This window comes from Pseudopipra pipra, chromosome 25, assembly GCF_036250125.1.
Source record: "Pseudopipra pipra isolate bDixPip1 chromosome 25, bDixPip1.hap1, whole genome shotgun sequence".
In the NCBI taxonomy this organism is placed as follows: Eukaryota; Metazoa; Chordata; class Aves; order Passeriformes; family Pipridae; genus Pseudopipra; species Pseudopipra pipra.
In genome coordinates, this window is record NC_087573.1 from 1,318,560 (window position 1) to 1,332,845 (window position 14,286).

At 62.6% G+C, this 14,286-nt stretch overlaps 1 protein-coding gene across 6 annotated transcripts in view; it reads left to right on the forward strand.

Moving 5' to 3' along the window:
• Positions 1 to 2,795: 2,795 nt before the first annotated feature.
• ATP2B4 (ATPase plasma membrane Ca2+ transporting 4) overlaps positions 2,796 to 14,286 on the forward strand; it is a 48,690-nt gene continuing 37,199 nt past the window's right edge. For all 6 annotated transcript variants that reach the window (XM_064636145.1, XM_064636148.1, XM_064636142.1 and 3 more), the window contains exon 1: positions 2,796 to 2,952. The gene's annotated coding sequence lies outside the window, so the exon portion shown is untranslated. The remainder of the gene's footprint in view (positions 2,953 to 14,286) is intronic.

The window sequence follows — 14,286 nt, forward strand, 5'->3', positions numbered from 1 at the left end:
GGATGGGATGGGATGGGATGGGATGGGATGGAGAACCTGCTCCTCTTCCAGAGGGGCCTGCAACGGGTGTCAGGTGCAAGGAGGGGAGAGGAGCAAGGAGCACCATCCAGGCATCTCTGCCACGAGTCCCTCCCATAGCCAGGGCTCAGAGCATTCCTGGCTGATCCCAGCTGGGAAAGGTGATGTGTTCCCACACACGTGGCCAGTTCTGGGTGAAGATAAGGGAATAACTGACTATCCAGCCGTGATCCAAGGCGGATGGGGAGGCCAAAGGCACAGCACAGAGTGGGCAGCCCTGCAGGGGGGATTCAGCATCTCCCTTGGAGCCCGCCTGGGAGCACCTGCCGAGAGCCAAAGGAGCAGCCTGCCCCCACTGCCACCCAAAAATCCTCCTGTCCCCACTGCCACCCCCGTGGCTGTGGCAGCCAGAGCCCTGCTAATCCTGGGAGGTCCCTCCCTGCAGCTCCAGGCTGGACAAGTAGGAGCTTTGTTGGCTCAAGGGCTGTGTCCTTCTTCCTTTTCCAGCTGTGCCTGGCAGAGCAGTGTGGGGACACCCCTGTCACCTCTCCAGGGAGGGCAAACCCTCCTGTCCCCCCCCAGCAGGAGCAGGTGGCCTGAGGCTGAAGGGGATGGAGCAGGAGGGGTGGCACCAGCAAGCACCAGAGGCAGCATCCTGGGAAACAGGGGCACACGGAGGGTCTCCAGAGGAGACCCCAAAATACTCCATGAAGGAATTCTTCCCGTGTTCTCTCCCTCTGTGGCGCCGTGTGTGGGGACAGGTAGGTGCTTGTTTGGAGGTGATGCTCCTGCTCCTGCTCCAGCCAGGATTTTCACTTTTCCTCCATGTGCTTCTCCTTAGCTATAAAATGGAAGGGGCTTTCAGCCTGTTTATGGCTCTGTGTAACAGGAACACACCAGGCAGGAGCTGCTGAGCACCAGCTCTGTAATTGCCGCCTGCCACTGGATGGGAAGCACGTTTTCCAAATGGATTTTGGCTGGTTCCCTCGACAGCAAGTGCCCCAGCTGTAAAACCTGCCTTTCCCCATTTCAGCCCAAGTCCAGGAGTCCAAGGAGGCTGCAAATTCTCAGCATTGCTGAACTGCCCTGCTAACAACAGCTTCCCTGAGGCAGGAAGGCTGATTTCCTTTCAGGAGTCCAAATCCAGATGGTCAGAGATTCCTTCCAAGCTCAGAAAACCTGTTTTAAAAGGCCATTATGTCTCAATAGCAGTTTTGCATCCCGGCCCATTGGAAGCACTGCCTGCAGGCTGCTCCACCAGCTCTTTTCCAAGCTGTTCTGTGGTCACTGAGACACAATCTGGGCAGTGCTGGCTGATTCTGGTGGAGGGGGGGCCGGACACCGGCTAAAATCCGTGTGTTTATTCCCACTTTCTGTGTTGGGCAAGTGTGGAGCTGTTAAATCGAAGGTGCCCGAGCTTGTTTTTTGAGACACAAGGTTTGCTCTTGTCATGGGAGTCTCCAGCCCTGGAGGGTTTTACGTTCGGAGGGAATGACCCCTCAACTCCCCAGGAAGATGCCAAGGACCCCACCTTGAGATGGGGGGCATTCCCAGCCCAGGGCACTTTCCTCCCCCCTGCTGCAGAGCACAGGGGCAGGTCGGTGCCTTCTGTGCTGTGCAGGATGTGGAGACTGAATTACACCCAACCCGGGCAGCTCTGGTGGCACTCAGGTGACTTCAGATAATTTCCCCTGCCCCCAAACGGCCCCTGGCTCAGCCGAGTGGAAGGGATTTTACTGGCCGTGGAGAGCATGGGAAGGAATTCCGGATCCACACAGGGCTCGGCTCTCCCGGCCTCTGCAGCACCACCTGGGAGCGCTCAGGAATGCGAAATTCTCGAGGTGCAGGCCCTCAAGGGGGGAAAAAACCGTTCCGAGTGCTAATTAGGGCTTGTGCGTGCACAGATGTTCCACTGGTTTAACTCGAACCCGCGGCGTGCCCGGGCGTGGGGCTGCGGGGAGGGCGAGGGCGAGTTAAGGTGCCCACGCCCGGCACTGCTGCCCCGTGCCCCGATGCCACCGTGCATGGCCAGCACGGCCGCGGCGTGTCCACCCCTCAGGGACGATTCGATGCGAGTTTTTATCCCGGTTCCTTTAAAAAAAGGGCTGAGGGTCGGATCTGCCCAGGGGGGTTTTTCATGCTGGACCCTCTGTGGCCCACGGGGTGTGTCCCCTCCTCGAGGGGACAGTCGCTCTCAGGGGGTGTCAGACTGGCACACCCCAACCCCTGGGCACCAACCACAGTGCCCACGAGGAACCCCAAAGCCACTTTAACCCGCAAGGAACCCCGATTTTGCCACAGGTCACGGTGCTACTCCTGCCTTCCTCACACTTGGACTGGGGAGGGGTTTGGGCACGAGGATGAGCCCTCACTTCTTGGGGTGCCCACGCTTGGGAGTGCATGGGTAGTGCCAGAGATCCCCGGGGGGGAGGGAGGAACACACGTTGTGGTGCTCCCACATTGCCCAGAGTGCACACACTGCCCAGAGGGATCCCCACATTGCCCAGAGTGCACACACTGCCCACAGGGGTCCCCACATTGCCCGGGGGTGCACAAACTGCCCAGAGGGGTCCCCACTCTGCCTGTGGGTGTTCCCACACTTTCTGGGGGTGCAACCCCCAACTCTGCCTGTGGGGTCCTCCCACTGCTCGGGGTTTCACCCCCCCCACTCTCCGTCTCCTTCCCGTCCCCCTTAAGCAGCCGTCGGGGCGTGCAACCACCTTAAGGGAGCCCCTCCCCCGGCGGGCTGGGACGAGCCCTCCCCCTCCCTCCCCCCGTCCCCTCCCTCCTCGGCCCGGCCCCGCACGGCCCCGCACGGCACGGGGGTTGCCATGACAAGCATTTTCTCCCGTTAGCTCCGGGACCGTTCCCCCTCCATCCCATGGCCAGCCGGGGGGGCTCCGCCGCCAGCCGGGCGCCGCGGGAGCTGAGCCGGTGAGTGCGCGGGGGGACCCCGGGGTGGGGTCCGGGGGTCCCGGGAGGGGTTGAGGTGCTGAGTGCATGGGGGGGAGTCACGGGAGTGCGGTGGGGGGTCCCCGGGGGGGGTTGTTTGTAGGTGAGGGGTGCACAGGTGGGTGAAAGCACCGCGACCACCGCCCAGCCCGGGCGGGCTGGGCGGTGGTCGCGGTGCTTTCACCCACTCCAGTTCGTCCCAGTGCAGCAGGTGGGATGGCGGGGCTTGGCGCGGGTCCCCAGAGCAGGGGGGGTGTTGGCGTGGGTCCCCCCCACCCCGGTCCCACGTGGGAGGTGGGTGCGATGGGGGGATCGCCGCGGTCCGTCCGCTGTGGTGCGTGGGGGGCTGCGAGGCGCTGCAGCCCCCAAACATCTTGGGGAGGAGGGGGGGGAACTCCCTCAGCCCCCCGATATCTGGTGTGGGGAGGACTCTCCGGTCGTATCCTGCAACTTGTTGCCTGCCCTTGAGGGGGGGGGGGGGCGCGGGGCTCCCGGTCGCGCGTGCTGTGGGCTTTTTGGAAGGCAGCGTGTTGTGGCATTGCGGGGAGGAGGAGGAGGGTGATGGAGGAAGGAAGAGGCGGGGGAAGGGGAGGGGGGCTTGCGGCAGCCCAAGGACAGAGCGGGGAAGGTGCTGCGTGGGTGGTTTGGGTGGTTTTCCCCACCCGTGGGGCAGGAGGGGGGCTGCTCCCTGGCTCGGGTGGGGTGTGCGTGGGGCTGGGGGTGGCATGCGGGGTGGGACGCAGGGAGGGTGGGATGCGTGGGGTTTGCCCATGCCAGGGCTGGGCACGTCTCCCTCCTGCCTGCACCAACCCAGCCGGTCAGATCCACGGCACAAAACAGGAGTGGGGAGGAAAAAAATAAATAAGGAAATAAATTAGAAGCCCAGCCAGGCTCTGGCCTCGTCCACCTCCTCCTGCCTCTGCCCCCAGCCCTCTCCCTGCATCCAAGCCCGGGCTGTGGAGCCTCCCAGCATCCCTGGCCTGGCTCGGTGGGGCTGTGCCCCCCGTGGGGTCCCCGGCGGTGAGGGTGGGGGGACCGCGTGGAGCTGGGTGGTCCCTCCCTGCTTTGCCAGAGGCAAGTGGAGATGTTGGGAGGGGAGGAGGGACAATAGGTTATTGTGCTCTTATCTCTGGAGACCTGAGCTTGGGTGGGGGTTTGGATTGCGAAGCTCAAACCAGTGCAGCCAGTTTCTGCCCGTGGACGTGGACAGGCAGCCCTGGACGTGGGTGGACGGGCAGGACCCAGGGGCAGCGAACTGGGGTGGAGGTGAGTGCTCGGAGCACCCCACGGGGCATCCAGAGCCGTCCTGGGGCTGGGGGACACCGAGCTGTGCCCCCACTCCGGAGGGGCGCGATGCCACGGCCGTGGGCTGTGCCGCTGCCTGCGCCCTGCCAGGCTCCAGACACTGCCCTCAATCTTTCGCTTCCCTGAGCACTGAAACGCACCTAAATTATTAAATCATGAGCGAGAGAAGCTGACGCCCCCGCGCTCCGCCGGCCCACCCCGCCGCGCCGCGGGGATCCCTCCCCGGCTGCCCCCTTGGATGACCCTCCCCGGGAAATCCCCTCCAGCCCCTGGGGTGGCTGGGCTGGGTGCTGGGTCAGGGGGTGCCCCTCGTGTCAGGGCAGTGAGGGCCCTCCCGGGCTGAATGGTGCGGGCTGGGTGGTCTTGGAGGCCTCTCAACCCCTGCGTGTCCTGTGACTCCCCACGGCCAGGCTGGATGCACTCGGATATGGAGGTGCCACTGCTGGGATGGGGCAGGTGGAGCTGGGAAGCTCCCAGGGCACGGAGGCAGAGCTTCCCCGACCCCCAGAGCGGCCCCTCGGGGTTCAGGCTCCATCCCCATCCCGCGGGGGCTGCGCTGGGAGCAGCCCCGTGCGAGCCCTGCGCGAAGCCTCGGCTCCTTCCCGGCTGGAAAGGGGATTGCTGGCGCTGGGAAGTGGTGCGAGCGCTGCAGGTAGAGGCTGGAGAGGGCGAAGGGTGTTGTTGGGTGTTGGTTTTTTTTTTTTTCGGCTGAGATGATGACGGAGGGAATTCCCTGCGCTGCCGGCTCGCCGCTCGCGTGCCGTGGGTCCGGATCCGTTCCCGGGGGATCTGTTGCCGTCGCCTGCGCCTCTGGAGCCGGGACCCGCCATGCCGGAGCCCCCGGGCAGAGGAGGGGCAGGGAGGGCTGAGCCGAAGGGTGGCACAGGTCCTTGGGCAGGATGAGTAAGAGCAGGGAGGGACGGCTGCTCCTCTCCACTATTGTTTTGCAGTCGAAAGCGCCGGGGTGGAGCTGAGCCTGGAGTTTCCCCTTGTCCCCAAGGCTCCCTGCCCTGGGAGACGAGCCTGCTCCTCCCCTGCCTGCCCAGGGAGACGAGCCTGCTCCTTCCGTGGCTGCCCCTCGCCGGGGCTGCGGATTCTCTGCGCGCTCCCTGCTCCTCTCTGGGGTTGGTTTTTTTTCCCCTTTTCCTGTTTCTCCTCCCCGCTAGGCCACGAGCGGAGTTTTCCCGCAGTGGTCGCACGCGCCTGTTCCAGCAGCACAGGATGGAGCCTGCAGGGACTGGGGGGACCCAAATCTCTGCAGCGGGGACTCGCTGCCGCCGCCTGTTTGCTGCTGCTGCTGCTCCCCGTATCCGCTGCTCCTCGCGCAGGGCCCAGGGAAGGGCTGGCAGCTCTGGCTTCCTCCTCGCCCACGGCTCCTCCCCGCCGGGGACGGCTGGGCTGTGCTTGGGAAAGGAGCCGGAGGAAAACCTGGGTTAAAGCCCCGGGGATCCCGCTTGGCTCCGAGTGCAGCTGTGGCAGGGACCAGGAGCCCGGGGAGGGATGTGGCGATGCTCGGTGTGACCGTGGCAATGGGATGAAGGTCCTTGGATGGGGAGGGACCAATATTCGGTGTGACCATGGCAAGGGATGTGGATCCTTGGATGGGGAGGTGGCTGATGCTCAGTGTGACCGTGGCAATGGGATGCAGGTCCTTGGATGGGGAGGTGGCCTCTGCAGCACAAAGAGGTGACTCCTCCTTGGTGTTCCCCAATTCCTGTGGTTTGCTGGTGACTGCTGGGAGTGGACCCTGGCAGGGTGAGGGATGCTGTTGGATGCCTGCTGGCTGCCTGGAGCATTCCTGCTCAGGGTGGATGGAGGCAGAGGTGTCATGTAGGTGGGGATCCTGTGTGCAGAGGAGGAAATAGATTGGTGAGGGTGAGCTGGAAATTTGACCCCATCCCTCTCACCCTGGTGTTGTGCGGGGTGGGAATAAAGACCCATCTCATGGTGCAGGTGATGGAGATGTTTTTGGGGGAAGCAGCTTTGATGGGAAAGGGTGGCACTGGACAGGGAACATGTTTCAGGGTGCGGGTCCAGCCTTGGGGTCCCTCGGAGCAGTTGGCTGTGGGAGCCACGTTCGTTCCCTGTCACCTCCTGCCAGCGCCGAGGCCAAACTAATGAAACCTCTGACTTTGATGTTTTAATTAGTTGCTTTTGGCTTTAATGCGGAGGGATAATAGAGTTTCCATGGACTTATAAAACCTGCCCCTCTGTTTATTCATTAGAAAATGGAAAGGGAAAAAAAAAAATGAGATAACCCTGGGTAGGAGAGGAGGAAAGCGAAGCTTGAGCCCTGTGGAGCACATGACATCCCGCTGGGGTGTCACCCACTCGGCTGGTGACTCTCTTAAAGCACTAATTAAGCAACTTAAATCCTGGGAGAGCTCTCTGTGAGTAACAGATGAGTTCCCTGTCCTCCTGCATTTGTGAGCTTCTGGGAGAGGTCTTGGATTTAAATGTGGGAAGCTGATGCACAGCGATGTGCCCCGGGGAGGGTCAGGAATTGGGGCTGTGGGAATCCTGGACAGGAGAATCCCTCTGCCTGTACCACCTCAGCAGGGAGCGAGGGGCTGGCAAGGGGGGACGGGTCACTGCTGCCCAGGAAGGTGGTGAGGGATGTGGGGAGCCTGGTGGGATACCAGGTACTCCTGGGCTGCTTCCCTGGGATGTCTGGGCTTCTGGATGATGGCATCCAGTCCTAAACACTGTAAGAACCAGGAGAGTCCATGCTGGGGAGGGGACACAAAGCCATGACACCAGCCCTGCACGTGTTCCTCTGCCCAAATCCCGCAGCTAGATCTCTTTGGAGTGAGGGAAGGGGCATGGGAAGGATCTCCCGTTGGGCAGTGCCAAGGGGCAGAGCTCCTGGTCTCGGCAGGCCCTTCCTTCCCTGCAGCAGGAGGGTCTGGGGGAGCCCCTGGGGACACCCCAGTCCCCTAATGCAGGGTGTGGGCCCATCCCCTGCACCCCCCGGGCCGGGACCTGGCGGCTCCCCGCAGGGTGAACTCCTGGCCAGGGCAGCAGAAAAGCCAAGCCCAAGGTTTGGCCAGTTGTCGGTGGTTTGTGCTGACGGGGAAACTTTTCCCTCTCCGCTTCCATGGCAGGGATGAGTCGGCAGCTGGGCTGAGCCGGCAGAGGAGCCGAGCGCAGCCTCGGGGGTGCCGGGGGCGAGTCTCCAGCCCCCTCTGCTTTCATTTGGTGCCGTATCCCGGTGTTTTCCTGCCGCCGGAGCGGCCGGGGGCTGTGGGAAGCGGCGAGCCGCGGGTGTGCCAGGGCAGGGAGCGGCGCGTAGGAGTCCCCACCCGGAAGAGTTTGTCCGGCGGGGCCGCGCAGGGAGGAATCCGATCCCTCCTTTTCCCAGGCTGGGATCCCGGCGCGCTTGGCTCTCCGTGGCCTTGGCCGGCCCCGCCGCTCCCGAGCCCCCCGCCAGGGTCCGGCCTCCCGCCCCGTCCCGGCGGGCTGGGGAGGGTCCCGCAGCAGCGATCCCGCGCCGCTGACACCTCCCTTTGTCTCCAGCGCCGAAAGGTCAGCCCTGCCTAACTCAGCCCTGCCTAACTGAGCCCTGCCTAACTCAGCCCTGCCTGACTCGCCGCGCTCCGTTAAGGAGCTGTAAATAATCCCCGATCCTTCTGCCGCGGGGCCGCGGCAGCCGCCGGCTCCTGGGCTGAGCATCCTCCTCCTCCTCCTCCTCCCTGGGGGAAGGATTGGTGCCAGGGGAGGTGATGCCAGCCGGGGGGGGGTGCAGCCAGCGCTGCGGAGCCTGGGGGGCAGCGGGGCGGGCTGAGGCCCGAGGCACTCGCTGCAGCAGTGAAAGCAGCGTGTCCCATGCCAAGGGCAAGAGCTGGGATGGCAGCTCCCAGCTCCTGCCTTCCCCGGGCTAAAAATAAGCCGCCGGCCCTCTCGGTGCTGCCTCTGCCCAGCCTGGGGGGGCCGGGGGTGGGCAGGGGGCAAAGCTGGGCACAGGGGACCACGGGGGGGGCTCAGCTCTGCAGAACAGTGGCAGGGCCTGTCTGGGATTTGACGTGACCTTTGCTCTTTGAGCATCGGATCCAAGGATCAGATTTTCAAGTCTGGGCTCGGATTTCGGGCAGAAGGTGTCTGATTTTCAGCGCCGATTCCCAAGATGCTAATTAAGGACCCTGCTGCAGCAGCTGGAGCTTTACTGTCCCTTTGCCACCCCTCGCTCGCCCGGGAGGTGCCGACGGCTCCAGCCAGCCCCACGGAATGCCCTGGGCTTTTCGCTTCTCGCCTTTTGTTCCTGCTTGGAAACGCTGATGCTTCTGCTCTCTGTGCTCCAGCCTTTCCAGAGGCTTAGTGGCACAGCATCGCGGCATTCCAGCTCTTCATCTCCCTTCCCACCTTCTCACCAGCCACTTAAAAATAACCCCGGGTTGCTCGAGCACTGCTGAGGGCAGATCCCAGGCTGCACGGATGCTCTGTAGCTGGCAGTGGGAAAACTGCTTTTCCTGCTCGTGCCAAGGGACAGGCAGCCAAGGGACACAGGGATGAGCGAGAAGATGGCTCAGTCCTTGAGCATCGTCCCCTCTCATCCCTGCTCTGCAGGGGCTGAAACCCCCACCCTCTCATGGGGCTGAGCTGGGGTGTATCCCAGGGGACGTGGGCGGCTCCAGGTGGGATCTGCTGGCTGTGGAATCCAGGGCAGGGTGTCTGGTTTGCTCGGGGAGCCGCGTGGCACCTGGACAGCCCAGCCCCGTCTGCCGGTCCCGCGCGCCGGCTGCATACAAATCCCTGGGTGACAGATCGCTGCAGCTGGCAGCCGGCAGCACGAGCTTCCCGGGCTTCCCAGGGCTGCCCGCTCCAGGGGGGCTTCCTGCCGGAGCCGGGCTCTGCCACGGGCACGTGGCTGTGCCGGGAGCTCGGATCCAGCACGGCCTCGGCGGTGGGGACAGCCCGGGGGTGACCCGGGGCTGGGAGGGAGCTCGTGCTCCAGCCTGAACCTGAGTTAAATATTATTCCTGCCTCTGGAACAGGGAGGGATTAGTGCAAGGAGGGAGAGATTGGTGCAAGGAGGGGGATTGCAGGGAAATGAGGGCAGGCTGGATTTGTGGCTCTGCTGGAGGCTGTTTGGTGATGCCGACAGCTGGCAATGCCAGGCTGGCGGTGGAGGAGGTGGAGGAGCCCGAGCTGCCGGTGGGATGGGCTGGAGCAAGGCTGGGACTGTGCCTGGTGAGGGTCGCAGTGCCTGAGGCAGCCCCGCTGCTGTGGAGTGGGAGGGAAGCTGGAATGCCAGCCCGCATCGCTCGGTGGTGGGGATTTATCCCGAGTGGCACAGGCCTGGCTGCCTCTGCCTGGGGCCGCGGGGCTGAATCAGCTGCAGGGAGCTGGGACCAGAAACTTGGCTGGGCTGGGAGGAGCTGCAAGCGTGGCTGATCTTTCCTGGGTGTCCTGGTGCAGACGTGGCTGTGAGTCACTGCATCCTGCCTGGGAAAGTGTGGGGACCCAAAACTTTCATCGGAGCAGCCGTGCAGGGCGCTGGGGTGGGTCCTTGTTGGGTCCTGTTGTACCCACTGATTCCCTGTGGGAGCGAGGCTGTGCTCCTCCCTAGGGACACTTCTGTGGAACTGGGGGCCAGAAACCCCCGTGTCCCAGCTGGAGCTGTGAAAGGGTGAAGCTCCACAGCCTGCATTTTCCAGTGTGACTAGTGCTGGCTATTTTTAGTTGTCCAAATTAAGCTCGCCTAAATGATGTCTTTTGAGGTTTATTTGAGGGAGGAGGCCTGGAGTGGTGTTATTTCCCAAGTGACGAATTGCTCTTAAATCTGACCCCAACTGGACTGGCCAAAACTGAAGGGAAGGACTGAAGCTGCTGCCTCTGCCTGTGTCTGGGAAGCGTCTCCTCCCCGCAGAGCTGCACCCGAGGGTGTTTCCCGAGTCAGCAGGAGATCTCCTGGGGGAAGGAGAAAGCAAACAGCCAGGCCCCTCTCGCCTCCCCGTGGGGGAAAACCAGCTGGATAACCTCCTCCTGCTCCCTGCCTCGGCGTCCCCGGGGTGTGCTGTGCCCCTGGGAGCCAGCCTGGGTGCTCCTTGGGGTGTTCAATCCACGGGCTGCTCTTCCCAGGGGCAGCTTGGATTCCTCAGTGTGTGCTGGGTGCCAAACGCAGCCGACTGGGGCTCGCAGAGGAGGCTGCTTTGCCTCCTGGGGGAAGCCTCCTGGGGGAAGGCTGGAGCTGTGGGTCAGGGTGCTGAGGTGTTGCTCCGTAGGTGCCTGTTTTGGGAGAGGTGCATCCAGGGGTGAGGGAGTGGTGGCTGGCTTGGTGTCCAGTGGATACTCCAGGGCTGGGTGCAGCCCTGGGCCAGGCCCTGGTGAGCCAAAATCCTTCCACACCGTGCTCCAGCTCTGTGTCTGCAGCTGAATTCTGTTGTTCTAGCTCCTGACCCGCTGCCTTTCATCTCTTTCCATTCACTGCTTCCCTTCTTGGCATTGTTTTCCCACTCTTCCCGTCTCTGCCCATCTGTGGATGTTGTCTGCGTGCCCGGTCTCACCTCGCTGGGCGCCCGCTCGGGCACGCACCCGGAGCTCGGTGCAGGAATGGCCCTTCCTCCTCCTTCTCCATCCCTCCCCTGCAGCAGCTGGGTGTTTCTGTGCAGGTCAGCAGCCGGGGGATCCTCTGGCTCCTGCAGTTGAACGTGAAGTGCATCGAATGCTGGGAAGCTGTTGCAGATGGAGTTTGTGCCGCGCGGGGGGACCTGTGCTGTGTGTGCCTCTCCGAGGGCAGACACAGCCTGGAGCAAGGAGGCTGGAAGTGCTTCCTGCCCTGCCTGGCACCTCCGTGCGGGGGACTGTCCCTTTTCCCTTTGGAAAGGACAATGAGGGATCCTCCCTTCCTCCTCCCGCTCCCCCAGACACAGCTGTGTGTGCAGACTGGCCTCGCTGTTCCTCAGCCCCCAGACCTCGCTGTGCTCCAGCCCTGCTGGAGTGATCCTTTGGGAAGAGGATTGCAGGGAAGGGACCCAGGAAAGCTGGCACAGAGCTTCCCTGAATCTCAGTCTCCTTGCCTGGGACTCTGTCTGGCTGCTTCCCCTTGAGGGGCTGTGTGGGAGCAGGGAACAGAACAAGTCCAGGTGGTTCTGGGGGACCCCAAATGGTGCTGTGGGACCCCAAACCAGCGGCTGCCCTGGCAGTGTGCCCTGCTCTTTGCATTCCCACTATCCTTGTTATGCAGAGAGCAAACCCACCTGTCCAACCCCTGCCTGGGCTCCAAGGATGGAGCAAAAGGCTGATGGAGGGGGTGAGGAAGGACCCCGATACTGCAGGCAGCTGGGAAGGTGAGAGGGCAGAGAAGAGCAGCCAGAGCCTTGGGAGTGGAGGGGATTCCAGCATGTGGAACAATCCTGGGTAGGATACCCGGGGCAGGAGGGGGAATCCTGCCCATGCAAGCCCCAGGCCCTGGGTGGGTTTTGCATTTTTCCAGCCGGATGGGGAGCAGGAATCAACGACGCCCAGCCACGGGCAACCCTTCTGCCTCCATCCCCTGGTACCACCCCGTGCTGGGCTCTGGTGTCCTGGCAGCTGGGTTGGGTGCCGGCCACTCGCCGTATTCCCTGTGGATCGCCCTTGCTCAGTCTGCTTCCTGCCAGCACAGCACCCCTAACACCCGGATTGCGCTGCTAATCTGGGCCCTATCGCTGTTAAAGCTGCAATTATCCCTGGATTAGTGCTGGTGCTTAGGGACCCACCTGGGTAAGTGCCTGGGATAGGCAGGGGCTGTGCCAAAGCCTCCCGTGGCTCCTGCGGCTCCAGGTCCGGCCAGGACAAAGTGGCCGGTGTCCAGCTGTCACCTCGGCTGACCCCGGGGCTGGTTTGTTCCTCTTGTTTGGAGGCTGGGCAGAGCCTGCAGAGCTTTGGGGGGCATTGCTTGTTGGGCTGGGGGGTGCTGGGCAGTGGGAACCCCCCCCCAGCACCCTGTCCTTGCCCCTGTTGTGTCTTGTCCTGTCTCTGCAGTTTGAAGTAGAGCTTGAAATTCAGGGCCAGGTTGGACGGGGCTCGGAGCAACCTGGGCTAGTGAAAGGTGTCCCTGCCCACGGCAGGGGGTGGAACTGGATGGGCTTTAAGTTCCCTTCACACCCAAACCATTCTGAGATCCTGTGATTCTGACTCTCAGCTCTGTTGCAGCTTCAGCAGTGGGTTCTTTGGTGGTGGGGGGACGACCTGCAGCACCCTGAGCTGTGATTTCTGGCGCAGAGGACACGTGTGGTGGCAGAGCCTGGGCTGGGTCAGCGCCAGAGGGGCAGGGAGGCACCATCCCACCTGCAGGGACGCAGGAGGGGGGAGCAGTGCCAGCAGCTGCATGCTGGCACTTGAGGAAAGGGGATATCCCAGTTTCCCTGGTTTACTGGTGCAGCTGGGAGCCTCTGGGAGCACGGAGGCGTTGGAGACAACGCTGCATAAACAGGATGGCAGGTCAGGACGGGGCTGAGCACCTGGGACACCGGGGCACGTGTGTGTGGAGGTGGGGATGGGGCTGGGAGTGGCAGTGCTGGGAATGGCGGTGCTGGGAATGGCGGTACTGGGAATGGCAATGCTGGGAATGGCGGTGCTGGGAATGGCAGTGCTGGGAATGGTGGTACTGGGAATGGCAGTGCCCAGCACACAGTGGCTCCGTCGCTGGAGCAGTGGGTCAGGTCTGTTTTGGGGAGGGGACAGTCCCAGCCAGCTGGGAACGGAGCACACGGTGCCTGTGAGGAGGAGGAGGATGGTGCTGTTGTCACCAGCCTCTCCCTGATGCTCAGCCCAGATAGGACGACTTTTAGATAGATCAGCACTTGATTAAAGCACATTGATGGGTTTAAAATGCACTGGCACCCAGGGTAGGCACAGGCCCCTATAACTGGGAATGTGTTGGCTGCTCTGGATCACCTCGGGGCTGTGGCTGGAGGTGGTGGGAAGAACAGTGAGGCTCTGAAGAGCAGATCTGGGTTTTTTCCGGTGGCCCTGGACCCCTCCTGCCCTGCCTGGGCTGGGATGGTGGGAAGGGGGTGCCCCCAAAGCATTGGGGTGGTGAGATGCAGCTGAGGGCGGGTGGGAGAGGCAAGGCTGGTGTTTCTAAGTGGGGTGAGGACTATGTGGGTCACCCTTTGAGTGTGGATGGGTGTCCTTGCAGCCTCCCCCACCCACCACGGCGTCCCACAGCGTGCCGCTCTTCTGGCATTTCACACCCCCCCTGCCCTGTTCCTGTCTGTGTGGTTTTACTTTCATATTTATTTTTCGGGCAGATTCCTGCTGTTTTCTTAAATACTTGGTTCTCCTGCCGAGGGGGACAAGGAGTGGGGACCCCGGGAGGCTCCCAGGGGGCTGGGGGTGTGTGTGTGCCCCCTCCCACAGCACTTGGCCTCATCCCAGCAACTGCCTCAGAGGAGCTTTTCCTTCCCCTGTGCTCTCCTGGCCCATCTGGCTCTGTCCTCCTATTTACTGCTACATATTTTCCAGGCTCTGATTTGCCTCTTCTGCCCGGGTTTGATCTCCCGGTGATATCCCGGGCTCTGCTCCGCGAGGGTCTGATCCGGTGCCCGGCGATGCAGCTTTTCTTCCCTCGTATAAATATTGCCTCTCGCTCTCCTGCGTCTCTCCCGCTCTCCCTCCCTCCCTTTAATTAGACTTCTTACTGCATGGAACAGTTTGCAGTTATATATGGAAAACAGCCTACACTTTCCCAGGAGCGGGGCATGTCGGGAAGGGAAACGGGAGCAGCCGGCGCGCTCTCCCTGGGAGCGCGTGTGTTTTTCCTATCGCGGACACACTTTTCCCGACTTTATTTTTTAACCCTTCGGGGCGGGGAGGGGGCTCGGAGCCTCCCGCCCTGCCCCACCACCACCACCTTGTTGCTGACTCTTCCCTTTCGCCTGGAAAAATCCCCTCTCTCTCCCTCTCTCTGCTTGGACTTTTCAATGGAAAAATATGGATGTGCTGCCGGAGCGGTCTGGCGGGAGGGACACGAGCTAGTCGGGATCGGAGGAGTTGCCCGGCGTCGGAAGGGGATGTGATCCGGAGCGG